Genomic DNA, 21,211 nt, shown 5'->3' with positions numbered 1-21,211 from the left:
CTGATGCTATTTCCAGGAGAGCTGATGCTTTGCAGAACTCTATGCTTTACAGACATGGTACATGTGGGAGGTTTGTGCTGGTCTTCCAGAGGAGGGGCCCACTGCTCCAGTTCTCAGGAACACTTGTCAGGGAAAAGCAGCACCAGCAGAGTGCAGGGGGAAGGTTTTGGTGTGAGTTGTTTAGGCCACTATTGTTGGCACTGTGCTGCTTACTGAAATTAGGGGTTTATGCTGAGGGGCAGTGGAGGTAAATGGTGCTCACCAGCTCTTTTGTCCCCAGAGATGCAATGCCACCTCTCCCAAATTTATTCAAAGAAGGGGGAACTGTCTCTCTCAGTGCATCCCAGGGTATCCTCAGATTGCTCCACCTGCCCTCCCCCCACCCCCACCCCTGGCTATCTGACCTTCTCCACAGGAGCCCTGCAGTTTCCACTGGGTTCCACATGAGCCATGCCATCGACCTCTAAAATTTCAGTCTTTGAGCCCTGCTAGTTGTAAAAACTCACTCAAATCAGCCCTTCTCATTTTCCCAGTCAACTGCTTTGGGGAAGTGTTTTCTTTGTGCAATCTCCTGGGCATTCCTCTCTCTCTCTCTCTCTCTCTTATCTGCATGACCAGGGCCGACCGATTTGTTTTTCCCTCAAATCATGTCTCCACACCTCCTACCTTCCACAACATGGCTTTTTCTCTCCCTCTAGTTGTGCAATTTGTTCTGTCAGTCCTTGGATCAATTTCTTGGGTTTTTCATATTATTTGATATTTATCTAGCTGAGTTTGAGGTACCAGGCAAGTCTAGGTTCCTCCTCCTACTCCCTTAAATCTGATTTAAATAATTAAAAAAAAAAAAAGATTAGTGAATGACTACAGTACAACAGACTATCTACAGCACCTGTCATCAGTAATGTCTGAGCTATTTATAGTACCTTAATAAGTGAAATGACCTTTTAAAAAAAGATTTATTTATTTATTTTGGACAGAGAGAGAGAGAGCAAGGAGGGGTGGGGGAGAAGGAGAGGGAGAGAATCTCAAGAAGACTCCTTGCTGAGCATGGAGCCTGACTCAGGGCTCCATCCCATGACCCTGAGATCATGACCTGAGCCAAAATTGAATCAGACGCCTAACTGTCTGAGCCATCCAATCACCCCTGAAATGACTTAACCATAGACTAACAGTAGTTTCTTTTTACTTTCAAAGATTCCTGGGAATGATGTCACCAAGATAATGACATAAGTTGTTCTTGACTCCATCCCCCTACAAGAAGATCAAATAACAACTATTTAAGAATAATATACCACCCCAAACCAAATTAGGGGTGCACTCTGACCAGAGAATTTGGTAGGGTGCAGGTTTGCCTGATTCAGATCCTTAAATGAGGAGTGTTTTTTTGGCTTTAGAGTCCAGTTTAGTCACACCCAAGGAAGGAGCTAAATCACATTCCCACCAACTGTGTAGTGTCTTCTGGCCCCATCTGATCTAGTGACAACTCCTGGAAGCAGTGCAGCCCAGAAGCATTTGAACTGAGAGGTGGGCTGGAAGAACCAACAATTTGCAGAAAAAAAGCCAGTGGCCCTGTTAAGTCAAGGAACTTGGGGTGTAGGTCAGCTTGAGTTAAGACAACAAAGGGTTTTACAGGCTTTAGAGCTACTTCTCCTATTTGGCTCAGGCAGGAAATTTAATTCATAGCCCCCTCATTGCTGAATATGTCCTTCAGCCTGTCCAGACAACGAACCTAACCAGAGCATGTGAGAAGCTGCATAGCCCATTTAACAGCACCATATACAGTGACACTTCAACAGAGTGCACAGCCCCTGATATCACCCACCTGCAGAGGAAAACTAGTAGCCTCACCTGACCAGAGAATTCAGTACACACTCTGACCTGATTCAAATCCCCAAACAATGAGCTGTACAAACCTTAGGTCCAGTCCTGATAGAAGGCCTAATTCATAGCCCTATCTACTACTGAACATATTGCCCATCCCTAACCTAACTAGAGAATCCAGGCATGCACAGCCTATCCTACATCCTGACTTGGGTAGAAAAACAAGCCAGCAGTCCTACCCAATTTTTCTCAGACAGTGGGACCCTCCATCCCCATCCTTAGACCTCGAAGAGTTGCCTCACCAAAAATAGACCATAACAGCAGGCCCTGCTTAATGAAGGGCATTATGAGCAAACACACCCAGAGAGCTAAACTGAACTGATTGGGGAAGAATGGTCCCTGTCCAACAAGCCTGTAAAATCTAAAAGAGGAGTTCAATTATGCAAATGCACAAACACTAATGTTTAGATTAAAAAAATCAGGTAAATATGACACCACCAGGGCGCCTGGGTGGCTCAGTTGGTTGAGCGACTGCCTTCAGCTCAGGTCATGATCCTGGAGTCCCGGGATCGAGTCCCGCATCAGGCTCCCTGCTCGGCGGGGAGTCTGCTTCTCCCTCTGACCCTCCTCCCTCTCATGCTCTCTGTCTCTCATTCTCTCTGTCTCAAATAAATAAATAAAATCTTTAAAAAAATAAAATAAATAAATAAATAAATAAATATGACACCACCAAAGGAAATTAATAAAGCTCTAATAACTGATACTTATGAACTGTCAGAGAAATAATTCAGGGTCATCCTCTTAAGGAAGTTTAGTAAACTACAAGAAAACACAGAAAACAAAACAAAATTAGGAAAACAATGCATGAATAAAATGAGAAATTTGATAAAGAAATAGGAATCATCAAAAAACAAAACAAAACAAAAAAAAAATCCCAGAGTTGAAAAATACAATAACCGAACTGAAGAATTCAAATCAGAGTTTCAAAAGTAGTAAACTATGCATATGAAAGAATCAGTGACCTGGGGAATAGAATATTGGAAATTATCAGTCAAGTAAAGAATATAAAAAAAAGGAAAAAGAATGTCTATGGGAATTACTGGACACAATGAAAAGAAACAATATTCACATTATGGGAATTTTGGAACAAGACAAAAAGAACAGAAAGTATATTTAAAGTAAATAAAGTAATAAGGCTAAAACTTTCCAAACCTGAGGAAAGAAATGAATATCCAGATTGATGAGATCCAAAAGACCTGAAAAATGTTGGATAGGGCCACACCAAAAGGACTACACCAAAATTATAATAGGGCTACACCAAAATTAGAATGTATAATTAACATTATAATTAAACTGTTATAAGTCAAAGACAAAGAAAAAATTTTAAAAGCAGCAAGAGAAAAGAGAGAAGTTACATACAGGCCCCGCCCTCCCCCCCCTTAAGACTACTTGCATATTTCTCAACATAAACTTTTCAGGCCAGGAGAGAATGGGATGACATATTCACAATACTGAAAGAAAACAAGTTTCAGCAAAAAATTCTATAGCTGGTGAAACTGTTTTGCAGAAATGAAAGAGGGATATAGACTTATCCAAATGAACAAAAGCTGAAAGAGTTTATTTACCAACAGACTTGCCTTATAAGAAATGATACACTAGGGGCGCCTGGGTGGCTCAGATGGTTAAGCGTCTGCCTTCAGCTCAGGGCATGATTCCAGGGTCCTGGGATCGAGTCCCGCATCGGGCTCCCTGCTCAGCGGGGAGCCTGCTTCTCCCTCTGCCTCTCTCTCTCTCTATCTCTCATGAATGAGGAGAAATGGCAGGGTAAAATTTATGAATTCTATTACAGTTAAGTTGTCAGTTTAAAATAGGGTGTTACAAGTTTACAATATTTTACATAAGCCTCATGGTAACCACAAGGGAGAATCCTGTGGTATTTATGCAAAAGAACAGGATAAGCGATGTTGTGCATCTATTCATGTGTCTTTTGGCCATCTGTACATCTGTTGAGAAATGTCTGTTCATGTCTTTTGCCCATTGTTTAGTTGGATTGCTTTTTAGTGTTAAGTTATATCAGTTCTTCATGTATTTTGGATACTAAAACTATTTATCAGATATGTCATTTGCAAATGTTTTCACCCATTCCGTAGGTTGCTTTTTAGCTTTGTTGATTGTTTCCTTTGCTGTGCAGAAGCTTTTTATTTTGATGTAGTCCCAATAGTTTATTTTTGCTTTTATTTCTCTTGCCTCAGGAGACCTATCTAGAAAAATGTTGCTACAGCGAATGTCAGAGAAATTGCTGCCTATGCTGTCTTCTAGGATTTTTATAGTTTCAGGTCTCACATTTAGGTCTTTAATCCATACTGAGTTTATTTTTGGTGTAAGAAAGATGTCCAGTCTCATTCTTTTACAAGAAGCTGTCCAGTTTTCCTAACATCATTTGTTGAAGAGGCTTTTTTCCCTTTGCCTATTATTTTCTCCTTTATTGAACATTAATTGACCATATAACTGTGGGTTTATTTCTGGGCTTTCTATTCTGTTCCATTGATGTATGTGTCTATTTTTGTGCCAGTATCATACTGTTTTGATTACTACAGCTTTATAATATAATCTGAAGACTGGAATTCTGATACTTCCAGTTTTGTTTTTCTTTTTCAAGATTTCTTTGGCTATTTGGTGTCTTTTTGATTCCATAAAAATTCTAGGATTGTGTGTTCTAGTTCTGTGAAAAATGCCGTTAGTGTTTTGATAGGGATTGCATTAAATGTGTAGATTGCTTTGGGTAGTATAGACATTTTAATAGTATTTGTTCTTTTAACCCATGAGAATGGAGTGTCTTTCCATTTCTTTGTGTCATCTTTAATGTCTTTCACCAGTGTTTTATAGTTTTCAGAGGACAGGTCTTTCACCTCTTTGGTTAAGTTTATTCCTAGGTATTTTATTATTTTCAGTGCAATTGTAAATGGAATTTGTTTGGAATTGTTTCCTTAATCTCTCTTTCTGCTGCTTTATTATTTGTGTATGGAAATGCAACAGATTTCTGTTCATAGATTTTGTATCCTGAAACATTACTGAATTCATTTATCAGTCATCATCAGGAAAATGCAAATTGAAACTACAATGAGGTATCACCTCACATTGTCAGAATGGCTAAAATAAAAAACAGAGGAAACAACAAGTGTTATAAGGATGTGGGAAAAAAGGAACCCTTGTGTACTCTTGGTAGGAAAGTAAACTGGTGTAGCCACTGTGGAAAATAGTATGGAGTTTCCTCAAAAAGTTAAGAATAGAACTACCTACTCCAAGAATCACATTGTTGGGTATTTACCACAAAAATACAAAACACTAATTCAAAGTGATATAAGTACCCCATGTTTATTGCAGCATAATTTACAATAGCCAAATTATGGAAGCAGCTCAAGTGTCCATCAACTGATGAATGGATAAAGAAGATTTAATATATACATATTTATATTATATATGCAATATGTATATTTTCAATATATATACATTGTGTATATGAAAATATATATACTCACTGATATGAGGAATTTGAGAAAGAAGACAGAGGATCATAGGGGAAGGGAGGGAAAAATGAAACAAGACAAAACCGGAGAGGGAGACTAACCATAAGAGACTCTTAATCTCAGGAAACAAACTGAGGGTTGCTGGAGTAGAGGAGGGTGGGAGGGATGGGGTGGCTGGGTGATGGACATTGGGGAGGGTATGTGCTATGGTGAGCGCTGTGAATTGTGTAAGACTGATGAATCGCAGACCTGTACCCCTGAAACAAATAATACATTATATGTTAATAAAAAATTTAAAAAAAGAAAAAATATATATGTATGTAATATATAATGGAATATTATTCAGCCATACAAAAGAATGAAATCATGCCATTTGCAACAACATGGATAGAGCTACACTATATAATGCTAAGCAAAATAAGTCAGTCAGAGAAAGACAAATACCATATGGTTTCACCCATATGTGGATTTAAGGAACAGAATAAATGAGAAAAGGGGAAAAAAGAGAGAGAGAGAGAGAGACAAACCGAGGATGGCACATTCTGCATGGAGCACTGGGTGTTATGCACAAACAATGAATCATGGAACACTACATCTAAAACTAATGATATAATGTATGGGGATTAACATAACAATAAAAAATTAAAAAAAAAAAAAGAAACTGACTCTTCACGATCGAGAACAAACTGATGGCTACCAGAGGGGACGTGGAGGGGGGAATGAATGAAATAGGTGATAGTGATTAAAGAGTACACTTATCATGATGAACACTGAGTAATGTATAGAATTGCGAAATCACTATATTGTATACCTGAAACTAATATAACAATACTGGAATTAAAATTAAAAATTTAATAAAAAAAGAACATGATCAAGAAGTCAGAACATACTGATATCAAAAGACATCAAAACATTAAAAAACACAGGAGAATAAAAAACAAGGAACAACGGATCTCCAAAACAAGCAGAAAATAATGAACAAAACAGCAACAGTAAATCCTTACCTACCAATATTTACTTTAAATGGAAATGGATTAAGTTCTCCAATTAAAAGACACAGAATGGCTGAATGGATAAAAACAAAGATCCAACAATATTTGCCTGACTTCAGCCTTGAAGACACATAAAGACTGAGAATGAAGGAATACAAAAAGACATTTCAAACAAATGATAACAAAAAAAAAAAAACAAAACAGATGGGTAGTTATATTCATAGCAGACAAAATAGACTTTAAAAATGGTAAAAAGAGACAAAGTCATTATATAATGATACAGTGGTCAATATGCCAAGAATACATCACAACTGGGCGCCTGGGTGGCTCAGTTGGTTAAGCGACTGCCTTTGGCTCAGGTCATGATCCTGGAGTCCCTGGATCGAGTTCCGCATCAGGATCCCTGCTCAGCAGGGAGTCTGCTTCTCCCTCTGACCCTCCCCCCTCTCATGTGCTCTCTCTCTCAGTCTCTCTCTCTCAAATAAATAAATAAAATCTTAAAAAAAAAAAAAGAATACATCACAACTGTAAATATTTTCAGACCAACATTGGTCTTATATAAAGTAAAAACTAACAGAGCTAAAAGGAGGAATAAACGTTACTACAATAATAGAGACAGAATATGTGACGAATACTCACTCTATGTGACTTAACAGACACACAGAGAACATTCTATCAACAACAGCAGAATACACATTCTTCTCAAGCATACATGGAATATTTTCTAGGATAGACCATGTGTTAAGCCACAAGACATGTTTTGGCAAAGTCAGGAAGATTGAAATCAAACCAAGTATCTTCTCTGACAACAATGGCATGAAACTAGAAATCAATTAACAAGAGGAAAACTGGAAAACTCAAAAAACATGGAAATTAAATAAGACTCTCCTGAACAACCAATGGACCATAGAAGAAATAAATGGGGAAATGAAAAATCTCTTGAAACAAACAAAAATGGAATCACAACATACCAGAACTTTTGGGATGCAACAAAAGCATCTCTAAGAGAGAAGTTCACAATAATAAACATCTACATTAAGAAGCAAGAAAGATCGTAAATAAAAATCTGACTCTACACCTTAAGGAACTAGACTCTACACCTAAGGAACTAGAAAAACTGAGCCAAAGTAAGCAATAGAGAAGATCAACCAAACTAGGAGTTGGTTCTTTGAAAAGATAAACAAAATTAACAAGCCCTTAGCTAGAGTAAGCAAGGGAAACACAAACAAACAAACAAACAAATATATATATATATATATATATATCATACATACCATGTATACATATGATATATGTATGATATAGATACACATATTTCTTAGCCATAAAAAGAACAGAAAAATCCAACCATTTGCAACAACATGGGTAGACCTTGAAGGCTTTACGATAAGTGAAATAAGACAGAGAAATACACTGTATTATCTTACTCTGTATGACCTCACTTGTCTTTAGAATCTAAGCAAAACCAAATAAACAAACAAAACCCCAAAATCGTAAAAATAGAGATCACACTTGTGGTTACCAGAGGCAGATGGTGGAGGAAGGGGGAATTGGAGGAAGGTGGTCCAAAGGTACATACTTCAAGTAATAAGATATATAGCACTAGCGATGTAATGTACAGCATGATAACTACAGCTACCACAGTTGTATGAAATATAGGAAAGTTATTAACAGAGTAAATCCTGAGTTCTCATCACAAAGTTTTTCTTTCTTTTATTCTGCTGTTTTGTTTTGTTTTTCTTTTCTTTGATTGTATCTATATGAGAAGATGGATGTTAGTTGAACTTACTATGATATTATTTCACAATATATTTATATTTAAATCAAACTCTACATGATCATGAAGTCAGAACATACTGATATCAAAAGACATCAAAACATTAAAAAACACAGGAGAATAAAAAACAAGGAACAATGGATCTCCAAAACAAGCAGAAAATAATGAATAAAACAGCAACAGTAAATCCTTACCTACCAATATTTACTTTAAATGGAAATGGATTAAGTTCTCCTGGTGAAGATGCTGTGCAGATTGTTGAAATAACAATCAAATAATTAGGATATTATATAAACTTAGTTGATAAAGCAGTGGAAGGGGTTGAGAGGTTTGACTCTAATTTTGAAACAAGTTTTACTGTGAGTAAAATGCTATCAACCAGCATCATATGCTACAGAGAAAGTATTCATGAAAATAAAAGTCAGTCTTTGTGGAAAACTTTATTGTTTTATTTATATTTTAAGAAACTGCCACAGACACCCCAACTTTTAGCAAACACCACCGTGGTCAGTCAGGAGCCATTAACATTGAGGCAAGACCCTCTTCCAGCAAAAAGATAATGCATCATAGAAAGCTGAGATAATGGTTAGCATTCTTAATAAAGTATTTTTTAATTAAGGCATGTGTATTTTTTTAATACTATTGCACATTAAAAGACTACAGTATAGTATAAATATAGCTTTTTTATGCACTGGAAAACCAAAAACTTAACTTGACTTGTTTTCTTGTGATATTTGCTTTATTGAAGTAGCCTGGAACAAAACCCATGACATCTCCAAGATATGCCTGTCAGTCAATTATTTCTCAATAAAACAGGAAAAAAAATAAGTTATCTGTGTCAAATTGCAATAGTTGGTATGATTAAATCTCAAAATGAAATTTATAGTATGGAAACATCCTGAAAACCCAAGTTGCAGAAGAGGAAAGAATAGAAAAATAACCATACATTGGAGACTACGCTGAATGAAAACTGAACATCACAATGCCTTTAATATTTACTTATTATTACCATTAACCTTGGAAAAAGAAAAGAACCTAAATTAATTTATCTGTGGGTCAATTTTACATCAATACATAATATATTAAATGAATATCTTTTTCATATAACTAAGAGGTTAGTTTTATAATGAAATTTAAAATCAATGCTAATCTGATTCATACTCACACATAAGATTTTTAGGAGAAACTCACAAGCAGATTTTTTATTTTATATAAAATAAGATTCTGAAAGGATCTTAGGAAATATTAACAATAACAATTCTTGCTATTAGAGAACATTTAAGTGTTCTTTAATGTATAAGTAATACAAAATCAGATTTTGCTGTTTTTATAGAAAAATGAAACAAGAGATACACATCTAACTTTTGGAGTAGTTTGGTAAAGTGCGAGAAACATAGCCTGACAATTTAAAGGTCTAGTCATTTATTTTGTTTGTGTGTTTGTGTCTTCAACTAAAATACACACTATTTTCCTAGCTTTGAGAAATTTAAGGTCCTTGATCATTATAAAAATAGTCCAGATATTTCATTATACTATGAATATGTATACACAGTTTTCAAGGGCCCTAAGTTTCTCAAAGAATAATGTGTATTGTATGTGAGGCAATGTGCTCCTGAATCAGCTCATTTACTATCATAATGATGCTCTTTTTCGAATCTCTTTTGGGAAAGTGGATAGATAGAACTGCCTCTTCATAATACATCTGGTTCAAGATTATATAAATTGTATCTCCATATTAATTACTGAAGAAGTCTGTGGCTTCAAGTAAAATAATTGTGTTTTAAAACTTTTCTTTTTAGGGCGCCTGGGTGGCTCAGTTGGTTAAGCGACTGCCTTCAGCTCAGGTCATGATCCTGGAGTCCCTGGATCAAGTCCCGCATCGGGCTCCCTGCTCGGCGGGGAGCCTGCTTCTGCCTCTGACCCTCCCCCCTCTCATGTGCTCTCTCTCTCTCATTCTGTCTCAAATAAATAAATAAAATCTTTGAAAAAAAAACAAACAAAACAAAACTTTTCTTTTTAAATTATGGCAAGAACACTTAACATGAGACCTACCCTCAAGAAAATTTTAAGAATATGTTATTGTTCACTTTAGGAACAAAGCCGTATAGTAGATCTCTAAAGTGAATTAATCTTGCTTGTCTAAAACTTTATGCCTGTTGATTATAACTCCCCATTTCTACCCTTCCAGAGCCATGGTAACAACCATTTACTCTGATTCTATGAATCTGTTTAGATACCTCATTCATATAGGTAGAATCATGTTGTATTTGTCCTCTGTGGGACAAAAAAGACTGGCTTATTTCATTCAGCATAATATCATGAAGGTATATTCATGCTGTCATATATTGCAGAATTTCCTTCGTTTTCAAGATTCAACAGTATTCTTTGTATCAATATACCACAGTTTCTTTATCCATTCCTCTGTTAATGGACATTAAGGTTGTTCCATATCTTGGCTAATGTGTCATTTTCAATTTCTTTCATCAGTGTTTTATAGTTTTCAGACTACAGGTCTTTCACCTCTTTGGTTAAGTTTATTCCTAGGTATTTTACTATTTTCAGTGCAACTGTAAATGGAATTTGTTTGGAATTTGTTCGTTAATCTCTCTGCTGCTTCATAATTAGCGTATGGAAATGCAACAGATGACAATATTGCTAATATCTCTTCAAGTTCCTAGTTTCAATCTATTGCATGAATATCCAAAAGTTGGATTGCTGGATCATATGGTAGTTCTAATTTTAACTTTTTAGAATGTCCATATTCTTTTCCATAGCAGCTGTGCCAGTCTGCATTCCCACCAACAGTGTGCAAGTGTTCCCATTTCTCCACATACTTGCCATTACTTTTTTAAAGGTGATTTAACCAGAAAATTTTAAATTACAAATATAACATGCAATGTATTTTTATTGGACAGTGCTGGCACAAATGATTAGATGCAACATATTTCAGAAAATTATTTTTATGTATGTGATGTTTCTTATAGAGAAATAAGCTCATTTTGGCTTTTCCATTGATTCCCTAAATAACTCTGGGCAAATAATTTAACAACTATTAGTTTTGGTTTTCTAAGTTTATTTCAGGACAACCTCTGAAACAAAGGCCTTCTTCTAGCCCTATGAATTAGACTTTGGTTAAGACTTAGGGTTGAATAGTAATTTACATTGTGAACTACATCAAATAAAATGTAATTTTCAGTTGGAGGTTTCTCAAATGGAAACAAAATTCATAATTATATGCCACCTATAGTTGTTGTAAGAATTAAATTGTAAAATCCACATGCTCATGTTAGAGATCCACAACATACAAAATAAACATATTACTATAACTCATTATGTCCCTTCACCTCAATGCAACAATTCATACACAATAGGTGATTTTTTTTTTTGCTGCTATTGATGCTCCCTGCCTAGAAAACAAGAATTTGTTTTTGTTTTGCTTTTTTAAATCCTTCTAAATTTGAAAAGATACTCTGTTTTTCCTTAATCCCATTTGTACTCTTTCACACATTCCAAAATATCCAGACACCCTGAAGCTACTTCATATTATTGTGAGAATATTAGAATGTGAAAAATGAAAACTCTCAATGGAAAACAACATTACAAAATAAAGCATAATCACAGATAATATAAAAGACCCCAAAGAGACCATATATAAGATATCTGGGTTTCAAAGTAAATGTTAAACCTAATAACTATCTACTGTTTAAAAATTTTATAAATTTTAATGTTTTATATGAGAAATCTTTACATTTAGTTTCCTATTTAAAAACTTCTTGGTGAAAAGTGCACAGCTTTTTTTTATAGCTTGGATAACAGGGTCATATGGGAGTCAGGAATAATTGTGTTCTGAACTTTTTAATACCCAGTACCAATTGAATTGGCAAAGATTGTTTAAAAGTTATAAACTTAGTGGTGAGGTGAGGGAAATTATTGCTCTCATGCCCTCTTGGCGAGATTGTACATTGGTACAACCTTTCTGCAATTCAGTTAATCAAAATAGATTGATAGTAATATATGTGTGCACATTTTGCTTTGGAAAAGCATTTCCACTTCTACAATTCATATTAAAAGAACATGCCAAAAAGATGTACAATCTGTAGAGGCAAAAATCTGTGTAGCAGTACCATCTGTATAAACATAGATATACACAAAGAATTGGAAGAAACCTACATGTCCAGCAACATGGATAAAATCAAGTATGTTATGGTACATATATGAAATAGTATACTAGTGAGCCACTTAAAATGAATTTGAAGGAGAATATTTAACCATATAAAAGACATTAGTTTAATTTTAAGTGAAAATATTTACATGATATGTAAATATAATACATTTTTAAAAGTACATAATAATATAAAATACTAATGGAGCATATATTAAAATATCCTGAAGAGTGATAGTCTCTAGATCGTGGACAAAATTCCTTCTTTTTATTATTTATATTTTTTAACTTTTTCATTACACACACACACACACACACACACACATCTTTCCTTTTAGAGAAAAGAATAAATCAAAGTAAGTTGTACTTTCACTACAAAAGTTTTCCTAGGACATTACTAGATTTAACAAGATTAATGCTTTTATATAAGCATTAGAGCCACACTGTTCTGATTTTATATAAAAATTTAATTAGCTAGATGAAAATAACAGTCTGTAAATATGTTTAAGTGGTAAAATTATAGATGTTATCACATTCCAGTAAAGTTACCCTTCAAAGAGAGATTCCAAATGCTGTTATTATATTAGTCTTAAGTTCTCAGCAGTCATAGGTATAATGTTTTCTATAATAATCAATATGACAAAGTGGATGCATCTTTGTTTTTAGTCACAAATAAATTCTTGGGATAAGCATAAGCTCATAAAAATGATAAAATAGTCAAAGGATTGGAGTTTAAATGATTATGATAGCAATTTACACTTTCTGCCTTCATGATTTATACATTTGTTCAAAAGAATTCTAAACTTTTTTTTTATTTTCAAGAAAGTATTGAGGAGGAAATACATTATTTGCAAATATACAATTTTCAGTATTTTCTTATTTACAGGGGATCAGATTTTCAGAAGTAAGTATTTTTCAATTCTTAAAGTCAATTGCTTTTTACTGATGAAGTTAAAAAGATGGCAGAGTTTCATGAAGAGGTCCAGTGAAATCATAATCATATATGATAAAATTCATTATTTTGTTTTTCCACAGAATTTATAAATTTTTCTATGTTTATTTACCAGAGTATGTACATTTTTGATGCTTCCTTCAACTTTGCAAATTACACTTGCTTAGGAATTTCAAAGGAAAAGAATACTAGGCCAAATACTAATATTTCATTTATGCATTTATTCACACATATACTGATAGAGAAAACTTCAAGACATTCTGTTTACTGTGAGTGAGCAGGAGCAAAAATATAGGATTTGATTTCTACTTAATAGAGGTTATCACTTAATAAAGAAGACTTTATTCTAAAAAGTATTTACTGTTAAAAGTGTCATTTGATTAACCTGTCGTGTCCATTTTCTAAACAAACAAACAAACAAAAATCAAGATTCCTGAGGGAAAGATCAAATGATTTTATGGAGCCCAAGTATCATTAAAAAAAAAAAAAAAAATGAAGAAGAAGTATAGTTTGGCTAAGAAGATACATTGAGAGAAAACAGTAAAGGATTTCGAGTGTTAGGTAAGGACAATATACTTTATTCGTTAGACAACAGGGACTCATTTGCAAATTAGAGAGTGATTCTACTATTTTCTGAATCAATCTACTCCTGTTTTTATATGGAACTTCCATATTTTAGGGACCTCAGTCTTTGGCAGAGACTGAAAGTCTTCTACTTGGTTTAATTCTTGTTCACCCATGCCTCTCCAGCCATTCTCCAGAATCATAAGAGTGATCTTTATGAAACATAAGTTAAATCAATTTTTTTTTCTGCTTAAAATTCTAAATAGCTCTTTCCTGCATACAGAATAAAATTCACTATCTGCATGTGGTCCTGTCTGTTCTCAACTCACTTCTCACTGCCATGCACTTTATGATTATAAAACACACCAGCTACCGTAGCTTCATAACCACAGCACATCAGTATTCCTTAAACAGGCTGTTTACAACACTTGAAAAGCCTTTCCACTCCAGCAAGGAGGAGAGACTGTTTGCTCTTCTTGGAGTGCATCTGAAAGAGGTGGCATTACCTCTCTGGGGACAAAAGAGCTGTCAGGTGGCATTTCTCTCCCCTGCATCCCAGCATAGGGCCAGAGACACCTGCTGAGGGCAACTAACCCAGACACTGTCTGTTTAGTGTGCTTTGCTCCAAATTCCACCTCCTTGCTTTGGTGCAACTGCCTTTCTGGGTCAACCTGAATCAATCCCAGTGCACTGAGACCCTCCCCCAGAAGACCAGCACAGGTATACACCACACCAGGTCTCTACAGTTTGGAATCTTAAAACTCAGCTGAGCTAGTTGGGATAGAACCCAAAGTGCACTGCAATGCTCCAGGCAGGCAAGCAACCTGGACAAAGACAGTGTGAAAGCAGCAATCTGAAAAATGCCTGGGACGCAGGAGGGGAAATTGTTTGTGCCTCTGGGAGGCCTTCTCTGACAGCAGCAATTGTGAGCTTCCCTCTCTACGGACAAAGGAGCTGGCTGGCACCATTGCCCTCCCCTGTCCCTCAATATAAACCAACCAACTTCAGTAAATAGCACAGTGCCAACACTGGCTGCTTAACCTGCTTACACCAAGTCCTACCAACTTGTGTTCTGATGGTACCGCTTTTCTCGGGCAAGCATGCATAAGAACTAGCTCAGCAGGCCCCTCCTCCGGAAGCACAGCACAACCTCCACCCCTCCCCCCATGCACCATGCCTACTGACCATAGAGTTATGCAAAGCTTCAGTTCTAGTGGAAATATCATCAGGTCTCTTTGAACAAGCAGAGCAGAGCACACCTAGTTAAACTCACCACACTGTGGCCAAGGTCCAAACACTCCCCACTGCAGGTAAGGAGAACCTCGGCAGAGGACTGATCTAAGGGATAGAGTAGCCATAACACAGCAGCAGAGTACACACAGCATACACCAGAGACACTTCCTGAAGCACCAGGCCCTGAACACTATATGACCTCTTCTTCATAAAGCCATTACGCTCAGGAACAGGAAACATAACAGGGTTTCCTAACACAGAGAAGAAGACAAAGACCTAGACCAAATGCCAAGATGCAGGAATTCATCCCAATTGAAAGAACAAGAAAAGGTCACAGCCAGGGATCTAGTTGAAACAGATATAAATAATATGCTTGATCTTGATTTAAAAGCAACAATCATAAGGATACCACCTGGGCTTGAGAAAAGCATAGAAGACATCAGGGATACCCTTACCACAGAGATAAAACAGTTTAAAATCAACCAGGCTGAAATGAAAAATGTAATAACCAAGATTCAAAACTAACTGGATATAACAACCACAAGGATGAAAGAAGCAGAGAAATGAATAAGTGATATGTAAAATACAATTGTGGAACATAATGAAGATGAATAAAAGAGGGCAAGAAAAATCTTGGATCACAAGAGTAGACTTTGGGAACTCAGTGACTCCACCAAACATAATAACATTTGTATCATAGGAGTTCTACCAAACATTTAAAGAAGAGTTAATAAATATTCTTCTCAAACCATTCCAATAAATAGAAATGGAAGGAAAACTTCCAAACTCATTCTATGAGGCCAGCATTTTGTGATTCCAAAATTAGACAAAAACTCAACTAGAAAAGAGAACTAAAGGCCAATATCCCTGATAAATATGGATGGGAAAATTCTCAATAAAACACTAGCAAACTGAATCCAACAGTACATTAAAAGAGTCATTAACCATGATCAAGTGGGATTTATTCCTGGGCTGCGAGGGTGGTTCAATATTCACAAATCAATCAATGTGATACACCACATTAATAAAAGAAAGGATAGGAACCATATGATTCTCTCAATAGATGCAGAAAAAGCATTTGACAAAGTACAACATCCATTCATGATGAAAACCCTCAACAAAGTTGGATAGAAAGAACATATGTCAACATCATAAAGGTAATATATGAAAGACCCACAGCTAATATATTCCTCAATGGTGAAGGAGTGAGAGCTTTTACTTCACAGTCAGGAACAAGACAGGCATATCCACTCTCACCACTATTATTTAACATAGTACTGGAAGTCTGACACCTCAGAAATAAAAGGAATCCAAATCAGTAAGGAAGAAGTCAAACTTACATTATTTGCAGATGATATGATACTCTATATAGAAAGCCCAAAAGACCCCACCAAAAAATTGCTAGAACTGATAAAAGAATTCAGTAAAGTCATAGGATACAAAATCAACACACACAAAAAATCTGTTGCATTTCTATATACCAGTAATGAAGCAGCAGAAAGAGAAAATCAAGGAGTCAATCCTATTTATAATTGCACCAAAACCCACAAGATACCTAGGAATAAACCTAACCCAAAAGTTAGGTTTTTAAACCTAAAATATCTGTACTCTGAAAACTATAAAACACTGATGAAAGAAATTGAAGATGACACAAAGAAAAGGAAAATCATTTCATGCTCATGGATTGTAAGAACAAATACTGTTAAAATGTCTATAGTATGCAAAGCAATCTACACAATTAATGCAATCCCTATCAAAATACAACCAGCATTTTTCACAGAGCTAGAACAATCCTAACATTTGTATGGAATGACAAAAGACCCGGACTAGCCAAAGCAATCTTGAAAAAGAATAGCAAAGCTGAGGCATCACAATTCTGGACTTCAAGTTATATTACAAACTGCAGTGATCAAGATAGTATGGTATTGACACAAAATAAGACACATAGATCAATGGAAAACCCAGATATAGAAACCCAGAGATGGACCCACAATTATATGGTTAATTAATCTTCCCCAAAGCAGGAAAGACTATCCAATATGAAAAAGACTATCTCTTCAACATATGGTGTTGGGAAAACTGGACAGCAACATGCAAAAGAATGAAACTGGACCACTTTCCTTATATCATGCACAAAAATAAATTCAAAATGGATGAAAGACCTAAATGTGAGACTTGGAACCATCAAAATCCTAGAGTAGAGCACGGATGGTAACCTCTTTGACATTGGGTGTAGCAACTTTTTAATAGATATGTCTCCTGAGGCCAGGGAAACAAAAGCAAAACTAAACTATTGGGACTTCATCAAGATAAAAAGCTTCTCCATAGTGGAGAAAACAATCAGGAAAACTAAACTTTTGGAATGGGAGAAGATATTTGCAAATGACATATCTGATAAAGGGTTAGTATCTAAAATATATAAAGAACTTATCAAATTCAACACCCAAAAATGAATAATCTAGTTAAAAATGGGCAAAAGACATGAATAGACATTTTTCCAAAGAAGACATACAGATAGCTAAGATACATGTAAAGATGCTCAATATAACTCATCATCAGAGAAATACAAGTAAAAAATTCAATGAGATATCATCTCACACCAGTTAGAATGGCTAAAATCGACAGCACAGGGAACAAGAGGTATTGCAGAGGATGCAGAGAAAGAGGAACACTCTTAAACTCTAGGTGGGAATGCAAAAATGGTGCGGCCACTCTGGAAAACAATATGGAGGATTCTCAGAAAGTTAAAAAGAGAACTACCTAACAATTTAGCATCTGTTACTAAGTATTTACCCAAAGGATGCAAAAATATTGATTTGAAGGGATACATGCACCATGATGTTTATAGCAGCATTACCTACAATAGCCGAATTATGAAAGAGCCCAAATGTCCATCCAGTGATGAATGGATAAAGAAGATGTGCTACATATATACAGTGGAATATTATTCAGCCAGAAAAAAGAACAAAATCTTGTCCTGAGCAACGACGTGGAAGGAGGTAGAGCATGTTTTGGTAAGTAAAATAAATCAGTCTGAGAAAGGCAAATACCATATGCTTTCACTCCTATGTGGAATTTATGATAAAAATAGATTAACATATAAAAAATAGAGGCAAATTAAGAAACAGACTCTTAACTATAGAGAATAAACTGATGGTTACTGGAGGAGAGGTGGGCAGGGGGATGGTTTAAGTGGGTGTTGAGTTAAGGAGTGCACTTGTTGTGATGAGCACTGGGTGTTGTATGTAAGTGTGAATCACTAAATTCTACACCTGAAACTAATATTACACTGTATGTTAGCCAACTGGAATTTAAATAAAAACTTGAAAAAAGAATAAATAAACAAAGATATGTTTGAATATATTTACCTAGAATGGTAAAGTTTACTACTTAGATCCCTTTTTTAATCCGAGGCACAGGAATCAATAGGTTGTTTCCTAACCTCACATGAATTTAGGTGTCGCTACATAACTGAGCTTTGGAAAGTGAGTAAAAATTATGTGACCCACTTCTATACGGAGGCCTTGAAAACTTCCCAGTGGTTCCCTCCTCTGGCTGGATGCATCTGATGAAGAGACCTATGGAGTGGTGAAGGCAAAGGTGGGAAGGAGCCTGGGTCCTGAGTGGCTCTTCTGCTAACTACCATATGAACAAGAAGAAAATTTTGATTGGCTTGATCTTTCAGATATTCAAGCCCAATTGTTATGCTAACTTTCCTACCTAACTCATAGATCTAGCCTAGTAATTATCTTGTAGAAGCCATTCAGTAAATAAATGCATATGATAAAAAACAGACCAATCACTGGCATTCTATCTGAAAGAAACAAATGAACTCTGGTGGGGGAAAATACTGAGATTCACTTTCTCAATTTTTTTAGAGAAACGTACATGATAGAGAAGCGTGAGTCTCAATAACTAAAATTATGTGGTAATAAATTTAAGGAGATCGTGTTAGGATTTTTAAAAATACCTCTGAAAGTGTGATACCTTTGTTTTTGTTTTTCATGTTCTGTTTTCAGGTTTGAAAAACTGTTAAACCTGCTTGCATAGAAAATCAGGCAATAAATATTTGGATACACATGAAGTTCTATTTAAAGATTAATGTTGATTATGGAAAAACATGTCTTTAGCTAAATGGTTCAGTGTAATTGAGGTCACCATTTAGTCATTTAAAAACTTTCATCACTAAATGCTTTTAAATATTTTATGAATCATTTAATTACTTTGAGTATTTGTGGAAGTACTGTAGTTCATGGTAGAAAATGTATCTGCTACATATGGGTCTCTTATAAAATCACATTGATGAAGCTTTTAAAATACCCCTACCAGCCAGATCTAATTTGAGAGCAGATATCAGCAGGTTTATTCTCAAAAGGAAAAAAAAAAAAAAATCAAATTTTTTTTATCTCTTCCATTTGCGGTCTCAAATCAAAGGTGAAAAGGCATTAAAAATGTAAACACATATTACATAGCTTCTTACATATCAGGCATTATCAAAATTCAAATATTTCTGATAAATCCAGATGGCTATAATTGCTAAAGATTTAGTTAATTACAATTATTTTGAATTCAAAATGTACACTTCCTTATAATTGATTTTAAATTACTTGATTTCTTCCTGCATTACTGATGTCATTAGCAAAACCAAGTTGCTACTAAGAAAATAATCCAAAGAATTAAGTTTTGATAAATTAGCCTCTTCTGAGTATATACCTATGGACCATGTCATTCCAAAATTAATGCAGCATTTTTTATGCTTTGGCCAGGAGAGGAGAAACTGAATACAAAAATTGCCTTTATCAATGTTTTACACCAAAGTAACTGAATAGTCACGTTTAAAAGAAGAAAATAGTTACTTATTTTTATTGATAAATTGGTTTACAGTATTTAGGGCTAGTGCACAAAAAGCTAATCAAATCCGTCCTTGTAAGAAATGGATTCTGATCTCCTATCAACCATATGGAATACTTTCATTTCTAGACAGTAACACTTGAAGCCATAAGACATATCAAAGTTTTAGGATACTCTCAGAGTATGCTGGGCCCATTTTCTTAATACCAGACAACTTCATAAAGCTTCCAGGATGCACATGACTCAAGTTATTATATTTTTTCTATAAAAGTGCATGTTCTTTTCACAAAATATCTTTTCATGAAGTTTAACCTAATTGTGGCCCATCATTTCTAATCAGCATGGTGATGTTCATTTTTCACCTTCAACTCCTACAATTCCACAGAAATTCTTTACCTCAGAAAATGTGCCCTCATCTTTACCAGGTTTTTAAAATGTTTTTTTCTCATTAAATTCCCTACAATGTAAGTATCAAATCCTTTTCTGTTTTTGAATAATCTTTAGTCCAACCTCATATGAACATTTTATTCATCATTATGATAGACTTTTTTCCCCACATTTTAATTTATAAGTATCCATTCCTTTTTTTTAGTACAACACCACCATAACCTTCTTTGGGACATGTCTGTCCACTTGTTCCTATTATATACATACTGGTTGAGACTAAAAACCATCCCTGACTATGGTGATTGCCTCAGGATAGGCAGTCAATCTAATCAGGTTGTGTGTGTGTGGTATGTGTGTGTGTGTGTGTGTATGTATTTCAACACAGGAAATACATAAATTTAAACTGCAACAGACATATCACCTTTATGATGGGAGAACCTATCTCAGACTGAGGCTCAGTGAGAACAAAATAATCTCTCTTGTTCTTAAGGCAAAAATACATAAGCCATCATTCTCAATTCTCTCCCACCCAACTCCCACTTTTAATGCCTTGGATAATACTGTCAGGCTTATTTGGAAAAATACAAAACTAACCATTTGTCACCATTCTACCCAATTAACCAATCTATGCTACCTTCATATTTTTGTCTAGACTAGTATAACAGTCTCCTAATACTTCTCATTTTTCTACTCCTAGCATAATACATTTTCACAAAGTAGCCAGAAATCAGAATTTCTGTTTGGACTATGATGCAGTGGCTTAGATTTAAATAACCTTCTCCCAGATATTTGCAAATGATATATTCAATAAAGGGTTAAATCCAAAATATATAAAGAACTTTTAAAACTCAACACCCCCAAAATGAATAATTCAATTAAAAAATGGGCAGGAGATATGAATAGACATTTTTCCAAGGAAGACATATATATGGTCAACATATACAT

The sequence above is a fragment of the Mirounga angustirostris genome, unplaced genomic scaffold (assembly GCF_029215605.1).
Source record: "Mirounga angustirostris isolate CCGP_5_RB_7025 unplaced genomic scaffold, mMirAng1.0.hap1 SCAF_5, whole genome shotgun sequence".
NCBI classification, from domain to species: Eukaryota; Metazoa; Chordata; class Mammalia; order Carnivora; family Phocidae; genus Mirounga; species Mirounga angustirostris.
Note: the sequence above shows the minus strand (reverse complement) of the source record.